The 20,190-nt window shown below is 41.3% G+C and overlaps 1 protein-coding gene and 1 long non-coding RNA gene across 2 annotated transcripts in view; both read left to right on the forward strand.

Annotated features, from left to right (window-relative positions):
• The window catches only part of minar1 (membrane integral NOTCH2 associated receptor 1), a 62,063-nt gene that overhangs the window by 7,886 nt on the left and 33,987 nt on the right, over positions 1-20,190 (forward strand). The window lies entirely within an intron of this gene.
• LOC116041451 lies at positions 96-1,742 on the forward strand. Its single transcript, XR_004102963.2, has 3 exons — positions 96-192; positions 1,294-1,303; positions 1,684-1,742. It is a non-coding gene; the product is annotated as an uncharacterized LOC116041451 (long non-coding RNA).

The raw sequence follows: 20,190 nt of genomic DNA on the forward strand, positions 1-20,190 counted from the left end.
GTCTTATTTTGACCTGCAACTTATCTAATAGAGAGAGGAATTAGGTATGGTATTACTTTACCACACATTTACACGGGCAGCTAGATAGCGGTTAAGTCTTAGTCTAAAGAAGAACTCAGCAGGAGCACAGTCTGGCCTAAGTAAATCCCCCCCATGCAGCTTTGATGTATCTAAAAGCTAACTTTAGAGTTTGTAAGGGACCGTTCGATATTTATGGAATGGACCACCAGAGGAAAATAGGGGAGGGTCATGTCTTTTTATTTTCTGCTGAGGGGAGGGTCATCCAACATTTTTTAGTCTGGGTGGGGGGGGGTCACCCAACTTTTTTATTCATGAAAAGAGAAAAATTTCAAAGTGGCTTGTTTGGTGCATATTTATCCATGTAGCTTTCAGTCTCGGCCCCCTAGCAGATGGTCTGACAGCATACGCGGAGTTTACTGGGGGGGCACGAGGAGCGCTGCCCCCTGGTGGCTCAAACGGGTAATTGCATTGTTTAAAAAATTTGTGGAATAATTACATCTGGCATGACCAGATATTAAATAAATATCTTAAATAACACAAAACAACTAAATGGTGATAGGTAATACATCTGATTTCATATACTGCTTTAGTAAAAAAAATTATTACCTGGCTGACGATGGGAGCAGCAGGACGCAACAAAACGAAAATTACTGTTGCACTATGTCTGGACATCTTGCCGTGCCAACCTTGCAATAAAGGTTTCCTAAATGCCATGTATATAAATGTGATGTCAGCTTACTAATTGATTGCGGGTTTTGTGTAGATTTGGATTTTTATACTTTTATTCCACTTTGTTTAAACGGCGAAGTGGAGAGGCCTCGTATGTGACGCTCATATCGGCCTTGCTGGATACACTGTATCATTTACCTTTTTGTGGATCTACTTTTTTTCTCAACGCGTCTTAACATTTTATGGTGAGTTTGGAGAGGCATCTCAACAGACTGTAGGTCGAACACTGATTGCTCACCGTTACATTTTAGTTGAATTTAAGCATCTGTCTATTGCGTTCCAAAACAGCCGTGCCGCGATTGGATTTCATAAGGGCGAATTGTTAAATTGTTACAATGTAACTTAAAAAACTTTAAAAATAAACATATGTGTTTTGGAATATAATGTTCAGCTTCGGCAGCTTTACCTATGTGCTAAAATATACAATGACGATAGTGACAAGTCCATAGCAACCAGTGTGGAATTGGTTATATCCCAGCGTCCTTTGCTGAATGGTCTCAATGTTTTATCATTTTATTTCATATGAATACTCGTTTACTAGAGGAGTAACTTAGTATTTGAAGTAATGCAGTAATGCATGAAATGTGCATTTAGTTTCCATGCTTATTGTGTTTCCACAACAATGTTAGTAAGTAAATCTACTGAAATGGCCATCACACCATAACAGAGGAGTGGGATGTGTAAGATGAGAATGCAGAGGTTAACTCCTGTACATCATGGCTGTAAAAATTAAATGGTATCTGTACTTCTTTGCTAAGTGCAAACTTGCACGCGAGGGGAGGGTCATGCCTTTTTTTCAAATTCTTTTGGAGGGTCATAGGAAAATTATTACTGACGAGGGGAGGGTCACGTCTTTTTAGGTTAGAGGCCACAAAACTCCTCCGGTGACCCCTTAATTAAATAACGAACAGTCCCTAAGTAAGATTTTTCAAGGGAAAGTTTTGCATAGCCTCGGGGCTAAGCCCCCCCTGTCTTTCAATCCTAGTGACGTCACTGACGTCACCGCTCATTTTACACACAGTTTAGCAACAAAACTAAACGCCGAGGGAAGATTACTACGTTTTTAATGTTGGTTATGAGCGGTATGCATCCCCACTAACCTGGAAAGCATTTTTAAACTGTAACGTTAATACAGCGTGTCGGAGGAATACAGCGTCTCCTGCAGCGGGGCGTCAGAGGCAGAGGGACCGCAGCGTTCGCTAACGTTAGCTTCTTGTCTCATCTGGGGTCTGATAAACGGTAAATTCATCAAAGTCTGTGTGCCCAACGCTATTTTCCGATAAACTGTAGCTGTCATATTTCATGGGACCCGCGTGAGTGCGGTTTTCATGTTCCAGTTGTTCAGTTGGCTGACTGTTCGCCTGAGATCAGTAGAGCAGACGGCTCTACAGAGCCATGTATAATTACGACATTTCATAAACGACTCTGCTCCATCAGCCTTCATCAGCCATCATCAACATGCATCAGCCATCATCATCATCAACATGCATATAGCGGTGTGATACGTGTGATGCTGATGTTGCGCAATGTTAATCATGTGGCGCCCGAGTGCATTTGACCGGCATAAAATCGGCATATGTCAGACTGACCGGCCGGTCGCCGGTCATGGCAGATCACGTGAAAATCGGCCAATTACGGTCACCAGCCAGTTAATCGGTGCATCTCTAGTAGTAATAGTAGCACCGTGTGGTTTGGTTATCAATGCCGTTAGCATCGTGGCTAACACTATGTTACTCCGTTTATGGCATATCGTTTCAGCTGTGCTTTCTAACATGCTGTCATTGTGCTAACTGAGCACTGTTAGCCTTTACAACAGAGCCTACACTTGTAAGATAATGTTTCATAACAGGGTTCTGTGTTGATTTGAGTTTGTTGCTGAATGCTCTTGGTGGAAAATTAATGTAAAAAAAGTCAGAAATGCAATGCGTCATAACGTAAGTCCCCTTCGGTGTAGGCCTACCATTGTGTTTAATTTTCAGTTATAGCTAAAAAGCAAGTTCAGTGAAGTCATTTTTCACAAAAAACTCAAGATACATAAATTGTGTAATCTTGCCGCTATAACTTACTGTTAGCTGACACCGGCATACGTGTAGTTACCATAGTTACGCATCTGGTCTGAGGCATGTGATTGGTGAGAAGCCAGGTACAACCTGGCCTCCCTGTTTTTTTTTTTTTTTTTATTTACGATGAATTGACCATTCAATGTCGAGCTCGGTCAAACTTGGCCTCAATCTGATTGGCTGAAAATGTTTACTTTTTCTCACAGGCATGCCAGGAAAAGCTGGCCTCCTTTGAGCATTCGTAGTATTTTACTAACCACTAGACAGAGCACAGACAGGACTGCACCACACACGCAGTGGCAGAGGGGCGCTGTTTCGCTCCACAAGCTAAAGAAGAAAATGATAATGGAATGTTTTGTTAAGGGAAATGGCAAAATCAGTAAAACACACAACTGTGGGAATCATAAATTAAGTTTTTATATTTTAAATAATGTTTTATATTTTTATGGGGAGGCCAGGCTGCCTTTGTCCTCCTAGAGAAACCGCCACTGATAGCACCCCCAAATGCACGCCATGGTTCAAATAAAGTTCCTTTGATGTTCACGAAATTTTGTGGGAAGTATTTGGGCTTGCGCGTGGCATGGTGGCTCTGTAGCGCCCCCATTTAGTTTTAGCCATTGACCGTATTTTTTAAACTTCTCCTAGAGGATTCAACAGATACTTCTTAAATTGGGTCAGCATCAAGACTTTCACAATGTCAAATTGCAAAGCTTTTGTATTTTCGTAGGACAGCGTGGGCGTGGCGTGGTGGCCATTTTGTGCGTTTCCCCATAACACAGGAAGAACTTCACTTTACATTGTCCAATCTGCCTGAAACTTCACATGCATCATAAGTGTCCAGACCTGGAGACCTCTACACCCATATTGAGTCATGGTTCTAGCGCCACCTGCAGGCAACAGGAAGTCAGCCTTATGTGACAAAGATCATCCGATTTACATTACATTTTTATGGTGTGGTCTACACATAATATGCAGCAAAATAACGTATAATTAGTGTATGTTCTCTAGCGCCACAGTGGACAGAGGAAGTGTTACAGGCAACCGGCATCCCACCAGTACCCCCCAACGTGCTCGGAGGGGCGAGGGCCTGTGCATCGGTGCTTGCAGCTTTAATTATTATTGTTAATGAATTGGGATCTTGGCTCAACAGCATTCAGTGGCTTTATTTCAGCTAATGTAGTCAATGTTAAGACAGTCACAGTCCGACAGAATAGTAGGACGAAAACAACATTGTTTATAATGATTCTAATAATGCATGTAACGTTGTCTTCATGTAATATATGTGATTTTGCCTTGTGTGAGCTATAGGCGTACTTAACAAAAGTTAGTATGGCAAACTTACATAAGAGTTGGGATGTCTCCGTGCATGCTCGTTAACTCCAGGAAAGTGAAGAAAAGTTTGTTTTGTATATCCAGCAATCATGTAAAGTTAGTAGCAGCAAAAAGTCTGTGAAAAAAGAGTGTGATAAAAAGTTAGATTCACAGTTCATTAATATTGAACGTGTTGCTATTAGATATTTGAAAGACACTTACACGTACACTAAATGATTATTGTATGTGCTTGTTTGTGTACATACACATACAATTAATCATTTAGTGTACACCTAATAAAGCCGGAACATATATAGGAAAATTTGGCAAGCGGCAATTCGCGGGTTCAAACCCTTTCTCGGCCAACAGAAGTATGTCAACAAAAACGGGGGAATTGAGTAAGAGAACTGACAACTCAAATCACATCCAACACAAATACAAAGGCTCAATGTTAAAGCACAGTACATAGTACAACAGCTCCACCAACACATGGAAAGAGCAATGCATGGCCACAGTGCATATTACAACAGTTAAACCATAGTATGAAAACAGCACTGCATAGTTCAATGATACCTCACACAAGACTCTACGTCATACAGTTCATTAGCTGTGAAAGAGGGCGTGGTCAAAGTATAGGAGTCTGAGCAAACCTTTACCAATAAAAAAGGAAGTCTCTGCTGAGTTCATTGATACCTCACATAAGACTACCTTAAACTGGTCAGCATTTATGAAAGGGGGCGTGGCTTAAGCACAGGGGGCGGGCCAAACCATCAGCATTTAGAAAGGAACTCTCTGCTGAGTTCAATGATACCTCACACAAGACTCTACCTTATATGGGTCAGCATTTATGAAGGGGGGCGTGGCTTAAACATAGGGGAAGGGCCAAACCATCACCAATGAATAAGGAAGTCTCTGCTGAGTTCACTGATATCTCACACAAGGGTCTACATCAAACGGGTAATTAGTTATAAAAGGGGGCGTGGCTAAATTATAGGGGGCGGGCCAAACCATCACCAATGAAGAAGGAAGTCTGCTGAGTTCAAAGACACCTCACACAAGACTACCTTAAATGGGTTCAAATGTTATGAAAGAGGGCGTGGCTTAAGCATAGGGGCGGGCCAAAACATCAATGAAAAAGGAAGTCTCTGCTGAGGTCAATGATACCTCACACAAGGGTCTACCTTAAACGGTTCAAATGTTATGAAAGGGGGCGTGGCTTAAGCATAGGGGGCGGGCCAAACATCACCAATGAAGAAGGAACTCTGCTGAGTTCATTGATACCTCACACAATGGTCAACCATAAATCGTTCAAATGTTATGAAAGGGGGCGTGGCTTAAGCATAGGGGGCGGGCCTAACCATCACTAATGAAGAAGAAACTCTGCTGAGTTCACTGATACCTCACACAATGGTCAACCTTAAATCGTTCAAATGTTATGAAAGGGGGCGTAGCTTAATCATAGGGGGCGGGCCAAACCATCACCAATGAAGAAGGAACTCTCTGCTGAGTTCACTGATACCTCACACAATGGTCAACCTTAAATCGTTCAAATGGTATGAAAGGGGGCGTGGCTTAAGCATAGGGGCCGGGCCAAACCATCACCAATGAAGAAGGAACTCTCTGCTGATTTCATTGATACCTCACACAATGGTCAACCTTAAATCGTTCAAATGTTATGAAAGGGGGTGTGGCTTAAGCATAGGGGGTGGGCCAAACGATCACCAATGAAGAAGGAACTCTCTGCTGAGTTCAATGACACCTCACACAAGACTCTACCTTAGATGGATCAGCATTCATGAAAGGGGGCGTGGCTTAAGCATAGGGGGCGGGCCAAACAATCACCAATGAATAAGGAACTCTCTGCTGATTTCAATGATACCTCACACAAGGGTATACCTTAAACGGTGTAAATGCTATTAAAGGGGGCGTGGCTTGAACATAGGGGGCGGGCCAAACCATCACCAATGAAGAAGGAACTCTCTGCTGAGTTCAATGACACCTCACACAAGACCCTACGCCAGGGGTGGCGAACCTGTGGCTCTTGAGCCGTATGTGGCTCTTTGCCTGCTCCTGTGAGGCTCTTCCTGTGTGGCTGGGGGCTGTGTCATTGGTTGATTGTTGTTTTTAACTTTTCTGAAACATACAGTATTTCAGATAAGTAAAAAAAAAACACATTTGAATGCATCTGCCAATACTGCCAATACATTTGCCAATTATTTTAAAATGGAAAATAATGCAGCAGAGTTTTGAGGACAGATTCTGCAACCTGAGGAAAAACAGCGGCCACAGATCACCTTCCTCGTTAACCCTTTCACTGCTGAATCCGATTGTTTGAAAGCCCCTTTAGTGACAGATGAGTGAGAGAGTTCTTCGAGTGGCCACAACGGAGTTCAAGCAAGACCTGAAAAGGATTGAGGACAACAAAGACTGTCAGGTTTCCCACTGAGTCAATCTAAGTGAGAAAATAAACTATGAAAACTGCTATGTATTATGACTGTCATCAGATCTGGAAGACACTGTTGCTGTTGTAGTGTGGACGTGCATGTGTTGTGTGGCTTTTTGCTATGGTGCATTTTTTTTGTGGCTCTTTATACCTAACTGGTTGGCCACCCCTGCCCTACGCCATACAGTTTATTAGCTGTGAAAGGGGGCGTGGCTTACGCACAGGGGGGGGGGGGCAAACCATCACCAATGAAGAAGCAACTCTCTGCTGAGTTCAATGACACCTCACACAAGACCCTACCTTAAACGGTTCAAATGTTATGAAAGGGGGCGTGGCTTAAGTATAGGGGGCGGGCCAAACCATCACCAATGAAGAAGCAACTCTCTGCTGAGTTCAATGACACCTCACACAAGACTCTTCCTTAAATGGGTCACCAGTTATAAAAAGCGGCGTGGCTAAATTATAGGGGCCGGGTCAACCCATCACCAATTAAAAAGGAAGTCTCTGCTGAGTTCAATGATACCTCACACAAGGGTCTACCTTAATCGGTTCAAATGTTATGAAAGGGGGCGTGGCTTAAGCATAGGGGGCGGGCCAAAACATCACCAATGAAGAAGGAACTCTCTGCTGAGTTAAATAAGTCAAATATGGCCTGTAGGTGTCCTCAGGCCTGGACCCTTGTCAATCGTGAGAATTTTCGGGCAGATACGACAACGTACACTCAAGTTACAACAATTTATTTGTTCATCGCTCAACACTCAAAATGGCCGCCACGCCACGCCCACACCGTCAGACGAAAAGTTTTTCTTTTAATAACTTTTCATCTTTAAGGTGTTGGGATGATAGAGACCAAGTTTGAAGTACATCGGATGAAATCTCTAGGAGGAGTTCGTTAAAGTATAGCACCTTGACTTTTAGGCCTACTTCCTGTTGCCACTAGGGGGCGCTATGACTTTAAGTAAATATCGGCCTTTATTTGTCCTCAGGGTTGGACTCTTATGAATCCTGAAAAGTTTCGAGCCAATCGGACAATGTACACTCGAGTTACACCCACTTCATGTTTCGGCGGCGAAACGCACAAAATGGCCGCCCCGCCACGGCCACGCCCTATGACGAAAAGTTTTTCTTTTAACAACTTTTCATCTTTAACGTCTTAAGATGGTACAGACCGAAAAAAAATAATTCCTTCAGTTCCAATAGGGCCTTCGCCGCTGTCGGCGCTCGGGCCCTAATTAAAGCTGCAAGCAGCATTGGACGGGCCCTCGCACCTCTACGCGCTTCGGGGTTACTGGCGGACGCCGCTCCTTGCGACTGTGCATTTGCACAGCACTCAGACACCACAAATCCTCACCAATGAAAACGGAACTCCCTGCTGAGTTCAATGATACCTCACACAATAGTGTACAAGAAACGGGTCTTTAGTTATTTAAGGGGGCGTGGCTTAAGCATATGTGGCGGGGCAAATCGTCACCAATGAAAAGGGAACTCTATGGTGAGTTCAATGATACCTCACACAAGACCCTACGTTATACAGTTAATTAGCTGTGAAAGGGGACGTGGCTAAATCATGTGGGGTGGGCCAAACCATGACCAATGAAAACGGAACTCTCTGTTGAGTTCAATGATACCTCACACAATAGTGTACAAGAAACGGGTCATTAGTTATTTAAGGGGGCGTGGCTTAAGCATATGTGGCGACGCAAACCATGACCAATGACAAACAAACTCTCTGCTGAGTTCAACAATACCTCACACAAGACTCTACCTTAAATGGTTGAAATGTTATGAAAGGGGGCGTGGCTTAAGCATAAGGGGAGGGGCAAACCATCACCAATGAAGAAGGAACTCTCTGCTGAGTTCAATGATACCTCACACAAGACTCTACCTTAAACGGTTCAAATGTTATGAAAGGGGTGTGGCCTGAGTAAGTGGGTGTGGTTAACGTATAGGGGGCGGCTTAGTATCACATGTAGACCACACACAAGTTTCATGTAAATCGGATGATGTTTGTCATATAAGGCTGATTTCCTGTTGCCAGCAGGGGGCGCTATGACCAAAAGTCAGTATTGGCCTGTATATGTCCTCAGGCCTGGACTCTTGTTGATTGTGGGAAATTTCAAGCAGATATGACAATGTACACTGTAGTTACAGCCACTTTCTCGTTCATCGCTAAACACTCAAAATGGCCATCACGCCACGCCCACACCGTTTGACGAAAAGTTTTTCTTTTAAGAACTTTTCATCTTTAAGGTGTTGAGATGGTACAGACCAAATTTGAAGTCCATCGGATGAAATCTCTAGGAGGAGTTCGTTAAAGTATAGCACGTTGACTTTTAGGCCTACTTCCTGTTGCCACTAGGGGGTGCTATGACTTTGAGTCAATTTTGTCGGGTAGATGTCCTCAGAGTTAGAGTCTTATGAATCATGAAAAGTTTCGAGGCAATTGGACAATGTACACTCGAGTTACACCCACTTTCTGTTTCGATGGCGAAACGCACAAAATGGCTGCCCCGCCACGGCCACGCCCTATGAAGAAATTTTTTTCTACTAACACTTAGAAAATAAATGGCATTACATCAGTGAGTTCAAACTGCTTATTGTGCGTAATTTGGACTGACACTGAGATGCATGTTGTTCTGTAACTGGTGTGGCGCTGCCACTTTTCTCTTGATTTCCGCTTCGACTTTTTTTTGAGTGAAAGAGACATTAAATTTAGCACATATCATCACAGGTAACAAGCTAACCATTGCAAAGTGTTGTGCTAATGCTGGGAACATGCAAATTGTATCTTTATAGTTGTATCCATATGATGTGACAGCTACAGGACATGCTTTGAATTCACAAGATTTAACAATACGGTGTTAGGGACAGATCAGATGGCCAGAGACTTGAGACTTGACTTGGACTTGACTTGGACTCATGGCAAAAGACTTGAGACTTGACTTGGACTTGAGCTCAAAGACTTGAGACTTGACTTGGACTTGCAAAAAATGACTTGTGAACATCTCTGGTACTCCATAACATTGTAGGGTTGATCTTCAGCGAAGATAAAAGTAAAAGGATGTCCTGGGGACCCAAAACTAGCTCTTAGATCTTCAAAACTCAACATACCTTTCTCATCGAATAGCTGGTCTAAAGTATAAATACCTCTGTCACTCTACTGCTTACAAGCAAAGGGTTTGAAATGCCACTTATTGGTGTAGCGTAGTTGCTCCTCCACCTGTTTAAAGTCGGTCAATGTGTTGGTGATAATAGGGCCATAGGTTAGCATACACTTTTTTGGACACATCCCTGCAAAGGCAAGGTCTTGCAGTCTTAGACTTCCAGTGAGGTTTTACTCTATTTCTCTCCATGGAACTGTAGATGAGGGGTCCATCCACACTCTGAGGGCCCGTAGCTAAAAGGCTCTGTGATACATTTTAAGGTTGGGGAGGGCCAAGCCTCCCATGTTTGTGGTACGTTGCAGGGTAGAGAATTTTTGCCTAGGTTGTTCATTATTCCAAATATACTGCCAGATTAAAGTATCAAGTTTCTTCCAGAAATGTATTGGTGGGGGTAAGGGGATCATTGTACTTAAGAAATTCACACAACAGCAATCCTGGACCGCAGTGATGCCGGCAGCGCAGACCAGTTGGCCAGATCTCTTTGAACCTTACTTAATATCAGGGCTTAAAGTATTCCGGCACCGTGCGGCCGTGAGTTAAAAAAAAACTTGCATGCAGTTTATTATTTTCGAGTCAATTGATTTCACCTAACAATCATATGAGAGGAACGCAGCTCTAACTAACGCAGGGCTTAAGTACTCGGGCCTGGTGCCCGATTTCTGGCGTATGACTATTTTAGAAAAATAAATAAATTAAAAAGTCCACATGGGATTTGTTTTTGATGCGCTGGATTTAACCAATCATCGAACTTCCACCTACCAATGAAACGAGTTCTAGCCAATCAGATGCAAAGTAGGGCGGGTCTTTGCCGAAATGCAAGAGTGCGGTGTGGTCTCCGTGGTAACGCAGCTAAAAAAAATGGAGGCAAAGTTTATCAAACTTGGAGCATGTAGATACAGCTTTAGTTGAGAAAGGAGTTAAAAACAAATGGTGCTGGGCATGAATAGAGGACAAGAGGAAAAGGGTGGAGATGGGAAGCCGTTTAGCACTTGATGCCTCAAATTGAGGGAGCTGGGTGCTTGCTTCTGCAGCGCATGTTCAAGGAAGATACTGTACTGTAGCAGCGGTAAGAAAGTGCTTGCTAGTCACAAAGCTTCGGTCTGTGCACTCTGTCATACGAATAAGTTACTGGCAACGACGGCTACCGCTACCGCTGCGACTGCGCCTTCACTGACCGACCGTGATACAAACACTATGTGTGTGCACATTCATAGCGGAACACGATTTGTCATTAACGATGGCTATGGTAAAAGCTATCTGAAGCCCAAACTGCCTTGACAAAGCTGTCTCTTTGAAATCAGCATGGCAGGTATTTAAACATAGCGGCCTTTTCCCAGAGTTTAGACGTCTAGCTATATGAAAAGCTATACAATATAAGTTTTTAATAAATGTACTTGAAGCAACTAATATCAACATGGACAAATCATGAATGTACTAATTCACTTTTTTGATAATGACCTGGCCAAAGTAACAACACAACATCTAGAAAGTTTTGTTTTCACAATGATTCATTGTAGGATTATGATATTATTGCAATATGTAAATGTACATTGACTCTTAATTTAACATATGGTTGGAAGAAGTAAAAATTGATACAAAACTTTTAAGTTCTTAAAAATTATGACTTTTATTATTGTGTAATTTAAGGACTTTAACTGTTTTGCCAGTCAAATAACAAAAATAACTTTAATGAGTGCATATTGCATATATATTACACTGTGACACTCCCCGTTCAAAAAAAAGTTTCAGGCTCAGGATTTTTTTTTACTTTAAGCCCTGTAATATAGTTTCATAGTTGTCCTGGACAACTCGCTGTAGCGATGTGTGTATGATGATGCCCAAATATGTAATTTTGCTTTGCGTTGGTATTGTAACACTAATGGCTGATGTCACATGCCTGTTGTTCAATAAAAGAAGACAGGGGCGTAGGAATGAGTTTAACATTGGGGGGGACACATATCGGAAACCTGACAGATCCGTTAATGGTTTGAACAGAAATATGTCATAAATTAACTACACTGCAAAACATTCACCAACATACTGTACTCTACTAAAAAGATACATTTGTAAAGATAAAAGAAAACACATTTTGAATGGCAGTAATTAACTGATAAATATCATCAATTCTTTAATTGCAGGCCTAATCATCCAGTTTTGTAGATTAATAAATAACATATATTGATTAACATTTGAATTCAAATTGTCTGAATACATTTTCTTTTCTTAGTTGTATCTTATGCCTCAATGAACAGACACAGATACATGCAGAGGTTAAGGTGAAAGGCAAAAACAGCATCAAGAATTTTAACATATAAACCAACTTGTTTTTACTCTCGAGTGTGATATCCTTCCACATTTCCACTAACTAACTGGTGTGTGAAGGTAAAGGTAAACGAAAAAGACATTAGAATGGATGTAATGAACTGATAAATATCAATTCCTATGTAGTTTTCTGTTACAAATAAAAGTTGGATAGCACTGTACAGTCCTTCATTCAATAATTTGCGTGCTGTGATTTTTCCAGTGTCAAACATGTGCCGTGGCACACAAAAAGTTGAAAAACACTGGCCTAGGCAAAAGAGCCAAAATGTTTTTTCCTCCTGTCATTTGCAGCCACATATTGCTTGCAAACTGACTTCTTGTCCAGTAAGTCAAGTTTATCCTGATGGACATGACAAACAGCAACATGGTTAAGTCTGTTTTGAGTCATTGTGGAACGGAGCCAAGTTTTGAGCCTGCGGAGGACACTAAAACTTCTCTCTGCCTCAGAGGATGACACAGGGACTACCAAAAGCAACCTGACCAGGTTTTCCACTTGCCCAAATAGTCTACGTACATCTACAGGCAATCCACGAATGATCCCTGCAGCCTCTGCACTGTTGCTAAATGAGTAGTTCAGGCGAAACATAGAAAGCTGCACTGAAAGTGACTCTGTTCAACTCTGGGTATTTCTCAATGACTGAAGCATCAATCCACTCACATGGTTAATTAGCTCACTGAGCTGTGCATCTACAATATCCAGGACTTTAAAGAATTCCCCTCTGTAGTGGTCCTTGGCACTTTTAGGCTGATGTGCCTACTTTCTTGTTCTTGCCCGGAAATGTCTTGTGTTCCATCCATAATAACTGCATACTGAAGAACTGGTAGATCTCTGATTGTATCAGCTATTCCACTAACAATGTTGTTGCTCATTTTAGACAGAATTTCATTCTGGATCTGTGGACTGATGTAGTCTTTCTGGAACCTCTGCAACCATTTGGCTAAAATGACATCATCCTCTGCCTTGTCTTTCAAGAGTTGATAAAAATTACTGTTTTCATCCTCATGTCCTCTCCAAGGCCTGTCCCTGTCGTGCCAAATATTTGATGGAACTGACAATTTTTCCCAGACAGTGCCTGTTGTCTGCTTGTTGATTTGCCAAAGCACTGGACAACTGTGCATTTACAGGACGATTTTCTTGTGCAGTCACAGAGACTGCATGACGGTGTGTATGACTACTTTCATGTGCTTTAAATTTTTCAATAGCTTTTTTCCAATTTTTGAATCCAGAAGTGATAAAGGCAGGCTCTGATTTTACAGCAAATGGTGTGAGTTTGTCCTGGTAAATTCTCATGCAATAAAAACACAAAACCCCCTTCTGCACTGCATCATAATGGAGCCAGGGAAAGTCCTTGTACCACTGCTCTTGGAAGGAGAGAGTTCTGTTAGACACAACTTGAGTGTCAATTCATTTTGGGTGTGGCTGATATGACTCTGTCCTCTGTCCCCTGACTTCAGTGTCTCTCATTTGTCTGTCCCTGCTCTGAACACCCTAAAAGGAAAACAGTCACAATGTCACACAATGCGACGAGACTGCAGTTACTACAAGCACCTTAACCCTAACCCTAACCCTTTAATACGTGAATAAGGTATTTGGTGGTTTGTTATATTATTGTTTAAGTTAAACCGTGTTCACTTCTTATCATGTTCAAACCTTCCTCTCATGATCAACACACTAAAATCACCTCAGCCTTCATAGAACACCTACCTGCAGCTCTGCAGTGCTGGCTCTCCCTGCATCACCCTCACCAGTGTCACCAGTGTTAGTTTCCAGCTGAACTTCATCTGATCTCTAATATGAAAGCAGTGGAGATGAATAAGGTATAGAAAAATACTGATGGGAAAGCTAGTGCAATATTAAAATCATGTTTGTTATATTATTGTTTAAGTTAAACCGTGTTCACTTCTTATCATGATCAACAAACTAAAATCACCTCAGCCTTCATAGAACACCTACCTGCCGCTCTGCAGTGCTGGCTCTCCCTGCATCACCCTCACCAGTGTCACCACTGTTAGTTTCCAGCTGAACTTCATCTGATCTCTAATATGAAAGCAGTGGAGATGAATAAGATATAGAACAATACTGATGGGAATGTCAAGACAAGCGAAAACCACACAGACAGACTAACTCCTTTCTAGATGTGGGAGATGTGTAACGTTACTCGTTTTCAAGTTACATGGGTTAAGTTAATAGAAAAATCATGTTCTTTTACAATCAACTTAAATACTGTTTTTAGTGTAAATCGCTTTTGTCCATTATATTACTGGAAAGTCCCTCATATTTTCGCCAGCCAGCGTTGGCTAGTAACGTTAATAGTAACAACGTTTACCTAGCAAGAGTGTACTAGTTAGATGTTGAATCACAACATCAGCTTAACATCAACAAGTCTAACCTTAGACAGAAAATATAATTATCCTCCTGGACAAAATTATTACCAACTCACATTTCCTTTCTTTCTTTTCTTCCCCATGAGAAAGAAATCACTTAAACTGAGCTGCTGCTGTCTTTTAATCTTAACCTCTGACGACCTATCGCCAGCTTCAGACCCCCGCTTCCCAAACAGTCTGAGCCGTTGAGGGGGCGGCCGGTGACAAGACGCTGTGTTGTGCTTTCAAAATAAAAGCATGCAAGTTAAAGATTTCAAAATCAAATATTTTTCTCCTCCGCGGTATAATTTTTGGGTGGGACAAATGCGACTGTCTCCAATATTGGAGGGGACACGTCCCCTCCGTCCCCCCCAGTTCCTACGCCCTTGAAAGATTAGATTTATTCCAGTTAATTTTATAGCCGGAGATTGAGCCAAATTCGTTGACGATCTTAAGAATGTTTGGAATAGAGTCCTCAAGATCAGAGATGTACAACAAAATGCAAATGCTGTGTACATTGTCTGCAGCGTGACTCTTTGGTATAAAACCTGATTGGTCGGGGTGGACTAGCTTCTCAATAAAGCATTCTAAGCGGAGTTTTAAGACTTTGGAATAGAGCTTAATATCGGTCCCAATGAGGCTGATGGGCCTGTAATTTGAGCACTCCGTAAGATCTTTACCCTTTCTGGGTATAATGGAAATGAATGCAGCGTTGGTTTGTTGGTGAAAAGTACCGATCTCTATGGCCGAGGTTAAAGTTTATATCTATATTTAAATGATAGGTCCTAATATGTCAAAGTACTGTAGAAGAAGTTCTGATGGAATTCCATCCAACCCCGGCGTTTTCCCTTTTTTAACCGTTTTTAATGCTGATTTAAGTTCCTCTAACGTTATAGGTTGACCCAGTTCTTCTGCCTCCTCTGGGTCAAGAATAGACAGGTTAGTACGGGAGAAATATGATCTTGTCAGCACACACGCTGCAGCATTCTTGATCAACTGGAGAGTCTTAAGGGACTTGTTTGAGCAACCTGATAATAAGGAATTACAATAGTCCAGCCTAACAAACAAATACATGGACTAGTTTTCTACATCGTTTTAAGACAGGATGTGCCTAATTTTGGCAATGTTACGCAGGTGAAAAAAGGCACTACTTGAGATTTGTTTTATGTGTGCGTTACAAGGATATCCTGATCAAAAATAACTCAGAGATTTCTGACAGTAGTGCTGGAGGCCAGTGCAATGCCATCCAGAGTAGCTATATCTTTAGGTAATGAGCTTAGAAGGTGTTTAGGGCCCAGCTCAATAACTTCAGTTTTGTCTTAGTTTAACATCAGGAAATTGTAGGTCATCCAGGATTTTATGTCCTTAATGCATGCTTGAAGTTTAACTATATATGTGGTGTCCTATGTCAGGTTAATTTCCCTTATGATAATTAATTTTTCATTTTACATTTCCACTGAGAGTGCTACGGCCGTAGTAATCAGCGAGAGAATTGGGAACAGGACCCCTTTTAACTGCGTACCCTTATCACTCGTGGTAGAAACAGAACAATTAATAACCCACAACTAACTCTTTTTAAAGTGCTCATATTAGGCTCATTTTTAGGTTCGTAATTGTATTTAGAGGTTATAGCAGAATAGGTTTACATGGTTTAATTTTCAAAAAACACCATATTTTTGTTGTACTACACATGGCTGCAGCTCCTCTTTTCACCCTGTGTGTTGAGCTCTCTATTTTAGCTACTGAGTGAGGCATCACACTTCTGTTCCATCTTTTTTGGGAGTGGCACATGCGCAGTACCTAGGTCAGCACTACAAGCCAGTCAGAAGTAGAGAATGAGGGCGTGCCTAGGCGACAGGGTTGGACTGGGACAAAAAATCGGCCCTGGCATTTTTGGCCCAAGCGGCCCACACCCACCGTGATTGGTCAGACACATTCCCTGCAGACAGTCCTCTTAAAATATGCGTGCATTCTATGATATGAGTTGCCTAGTGTTCTGCGTTCATGTGATAGTTTTGGATCCTTCAAGAGGGGTCTCAAGACTTATCTATTGATCTTACACTTAAATAATTAATTCATTTTTAGAGTTATGATTTGTATATTTATGGTATTTGTTTATTTTTTTATTATTGATATTTTATATTGTATTGCCATTATTGTTATTACTATTTTGCTTAATATTGGCTTTTTACAACTTTTAAAAACTGTTTACTGTTAATTTTAACTATTGTAAGATTCATATTTTGTCGCTCTGGACAAAGGTGTCTGCTAAATACAATAACCATAACCAATACCCTTCCCAAAAGCTACAATAAAGCTGAGAGTAGTATATGCCCTGGAAAAGAGCACCAATACAAGAGAAGCAGTGTACTCACTCACTTTTGATTGATGACCTGGAGGCCATAGAGTACACAATGTCCCTACTCAAGTGCAAGTAATTGCCAAAGACGAAGAGTTTAAAGTATAATTTCAAGTTATTTAATAACATTTAAGTATACAAGTATGTATTGTCAGTAAAGTCAGTCAAAATGTTGCCTTGGCCCACACCAATGAACAAGAAAGATTTACTCTAACAAGGTAACCTTTAAAAGAGTGAGAAACAGAATTAATTTAGCTTAAATGTCTGAGCATTGTAGAGAGACAGCTGTATACATTGTATACATGAGCCTAGTAGAACAGGCTGCATAGATCACACAGACTTTTCAGCTACCGAACAGGCCAACCGCTAGCATTTTCAATGTAAGCTTAAGCAGTAAGGTTACCTGACAGCCACTAACTTTAATGTTACAGCCAAACTGTTTGTTGTCATTATGACGTGAGGCGCACATAACGCGCGTGCGCGCACACACACACACACACACACACACACACACACACACACACACACACACACACACACACACACAGACACAGACACAGACACACACACACACACACACACACACACACACACAGAGCCTCCCCTCCCTTCCTGAGAATCCCTGTTAATTTGCCTACTCCTTACCACGTTGTCAACTTTTCTGTCTTCCATCTTTTCCTCACTCGCTCCCATGGCCCTGTCATGGTCACTCTCCTACTCCTCAGCTTCTTCCCTGTCATGATGTTGTTTCTGCTTCTCTGTATAGCCAGCCAGCCACCTCTCCACCTTCCTCTGCTTCAGGTAATTCTGATGTTGAAGCAGCTACTACAACCCCAAACATGTCAGAAATTTTGGCACATTTTGAGGCATCCGCCTGTAGATTCTTTTTCTCCCGTAATTTCTCTGCATCTCCCTTGTGCTTTGGTGGTCGTTTGTCCATTTTAACGTGGATGCTAAACTTCCAGCATAAGCATAACTATTACAGCTTGTGTCTCAGGGCCGGGAGTGGGGAAGGGGGTTCCTAGATTTGATTGGGTCAGGCCAGTGCCAATAAAGAAAATTAACCAATGGGCCGCTGTCAGTTTGGCACGGCCAAAAAATGAAAAAAAGGCCTATAAATTATATCGGCGATTCGGCCCAAAAGTGCGTCGGCCACCGGGAAAATACCCGGTATGCCAGATGGCCAGCCCAGCCCTGCTAAGCGAGCATTATGACGTGTGTTTCAAAGTGATGCACGTTTGTCATTGAAGTAAAGGCTGGACTACAATAGAGCCGTTTGGAGCAGTTTGTGAACAGTGTTTTCTGTTGGAGATGGTAATTCCCTTTGGGGTGGACTTTGTGCTTTTTCACTTTGTAAACCTAAACCTGTATTACTTGCACAAGAAAGATATATAACACAATAAAGGAAAGAAAAAAAGCCAAAAAGCATAATATGAGCACTTTAACAGGATAAAAAACCATAGCACACAACAATCTGTGAAATAAACAATTTGTAACACTAATAATTGTACATTTACAAATTTACACTGCTGAACGGCATGCTAGGTAACATTATAGCTGCTAGCTAGCCAGGTGGCATAACAGTCTGTTAAGCTGAGAGAGGCTCTGGTCACTACTGCACATTCAAGAACAGAGAAGACGGACAGAGGATGAAGAAAAACCAGTAGCATCGTTTCTTGTGCAATTGTTTGCATGTGCTAGTGGTTTTATGTTCCCGCCACTTTGTATTTTTTCCCGCAGAGTTCCCAAGAAAACTCCTGCACACTGTCTAACTTGCAAAAAATATATAAAGTTTAAAAAAATAGGCAATGTTTCAGTACTAGACCATCTTCAGGCAAATGGTGTTACATCCTGAGAAGCCATCTTTTGTAGGAGGTGATGTTTTGTGCACAAATCAACAACTTCCACATGAAATCAGGCATAAATACATAACATTAATTCATTCACATATCCATTACTATAGATAGAGCTTAAAATTCAATTTAAACCCTGTATAGTAACCATAATATATACAGCATATATATATATATATATATATATATATATATATATATATATATATATATATATATATATATCAGAGCAATTTATAATAGACGTATGTCGATTTGTGTATAATAAATCCACATAACAATTTATGTAGAGCATTCATATTTAGGCATATTTCCAAAACCTGCTGGTACCTTATCAATAAATAAAGGAAAAATATCACAATAAACACAAGAGTCCTCACAAAAAATCATCAAAGGGCAATAACTTCATAGTTTACATTACTTTTTCTGTTAAATAACACTAAAATGTATAGGAAAATAGAAAAAGTCAACATTCTGAATATTGCTTACACAACTCCACACTATTATACAAATACAAAAAAGACCATAGAAGATTCAAGCTGCATCAGTGCATACATATATAAATGGTTACAATCAACAATATATAATACTCAAAGGTCCTTATAATATAAGTGCATACCCATACATATCCAGGACTGTGTAGCGCTGCACAGGGAATCCCCTCAGGTGAATCTTGACATAAAAGGTCATATACAGAAGATAATTAGAAAACATTCAGAATCACAAGAAAATATTAAGAATGAGTTGATCATTAAGTCCCCTAGGAGCCAATGTTTGCAAAGTGTGAATCCAGTAGGCCTCACAATGTTTTAGTATTATGTCATGGTCCCCACTCCTAGGTGGTAGGGTGACCTGTTCAATGCCACAGAATCTTAATGAGGCAATGTCGTGGTGAGCATTGTTGAAATGAGCAGCTATGGGATGAACCTGATCGCTTCTCCGTATTGTGCTTTTGTGCTCACTGATCCTTAGCTTTAACTTTCTGGTGGTTTTGCCAACATATGCAAGGCCACAGTGACAGCGTACCATATAAATCATGTGTGTGGATGCATAAGTGATGACGCTGTTGATGAAAAATGTTTTGCCTGTGTAGGGGTGGGAAAAATTATCCGTTTTTATAGTGTTATTGCACTGTGCGCAGCTGCCACAGCTATAGTTGCCCTTTGGAAGAGGGTGCAGGCGTGTCTGTGTTAATTGAGTGAATTGGTTATTGTGCTCAGAATTTTGTGTGTTTTTTTAAGATTTTTTTTGGCATTTTAGGCCTTTATTTGTGACAGGACAGCTCAGACATGAAAGGGGAGAGAGAGGGGAATGGCATGCAGCAAAGGGCCTCAGGCCGGAATCGAACCACCTTCAAAACGAAAACGAAATAGTTGTATTTCACAACAAAATGTGCTAGTTCAATGATCAGTTGGTTAGGAGGGTTAGATGTACTGTTCCGGTCTTTTAAATAAAAGCATAGAGCCTCCAGACTACCTTCATGTGGTATATTAGTATAAAGGCTTGTGATGTCGAGAGTAAGCAGGAGGACATCATCTGGCAAATCATTAAGACATGACATTTT

This window comes from Sander lucioperca, chromosome 3 (genome assembly GCF_008315115.2).
Source record: "Sander lucioperca isolate FBNREF2018 chromosome 3, SLUC_FBN_1.2, whole genome shotgun sequence".
Taxonomy (NCBI): Eukaryota; Metazoa; Chordata; class Actinopteri; order Perciformes; family Percidae; genus Sander; species Sander lucioperca.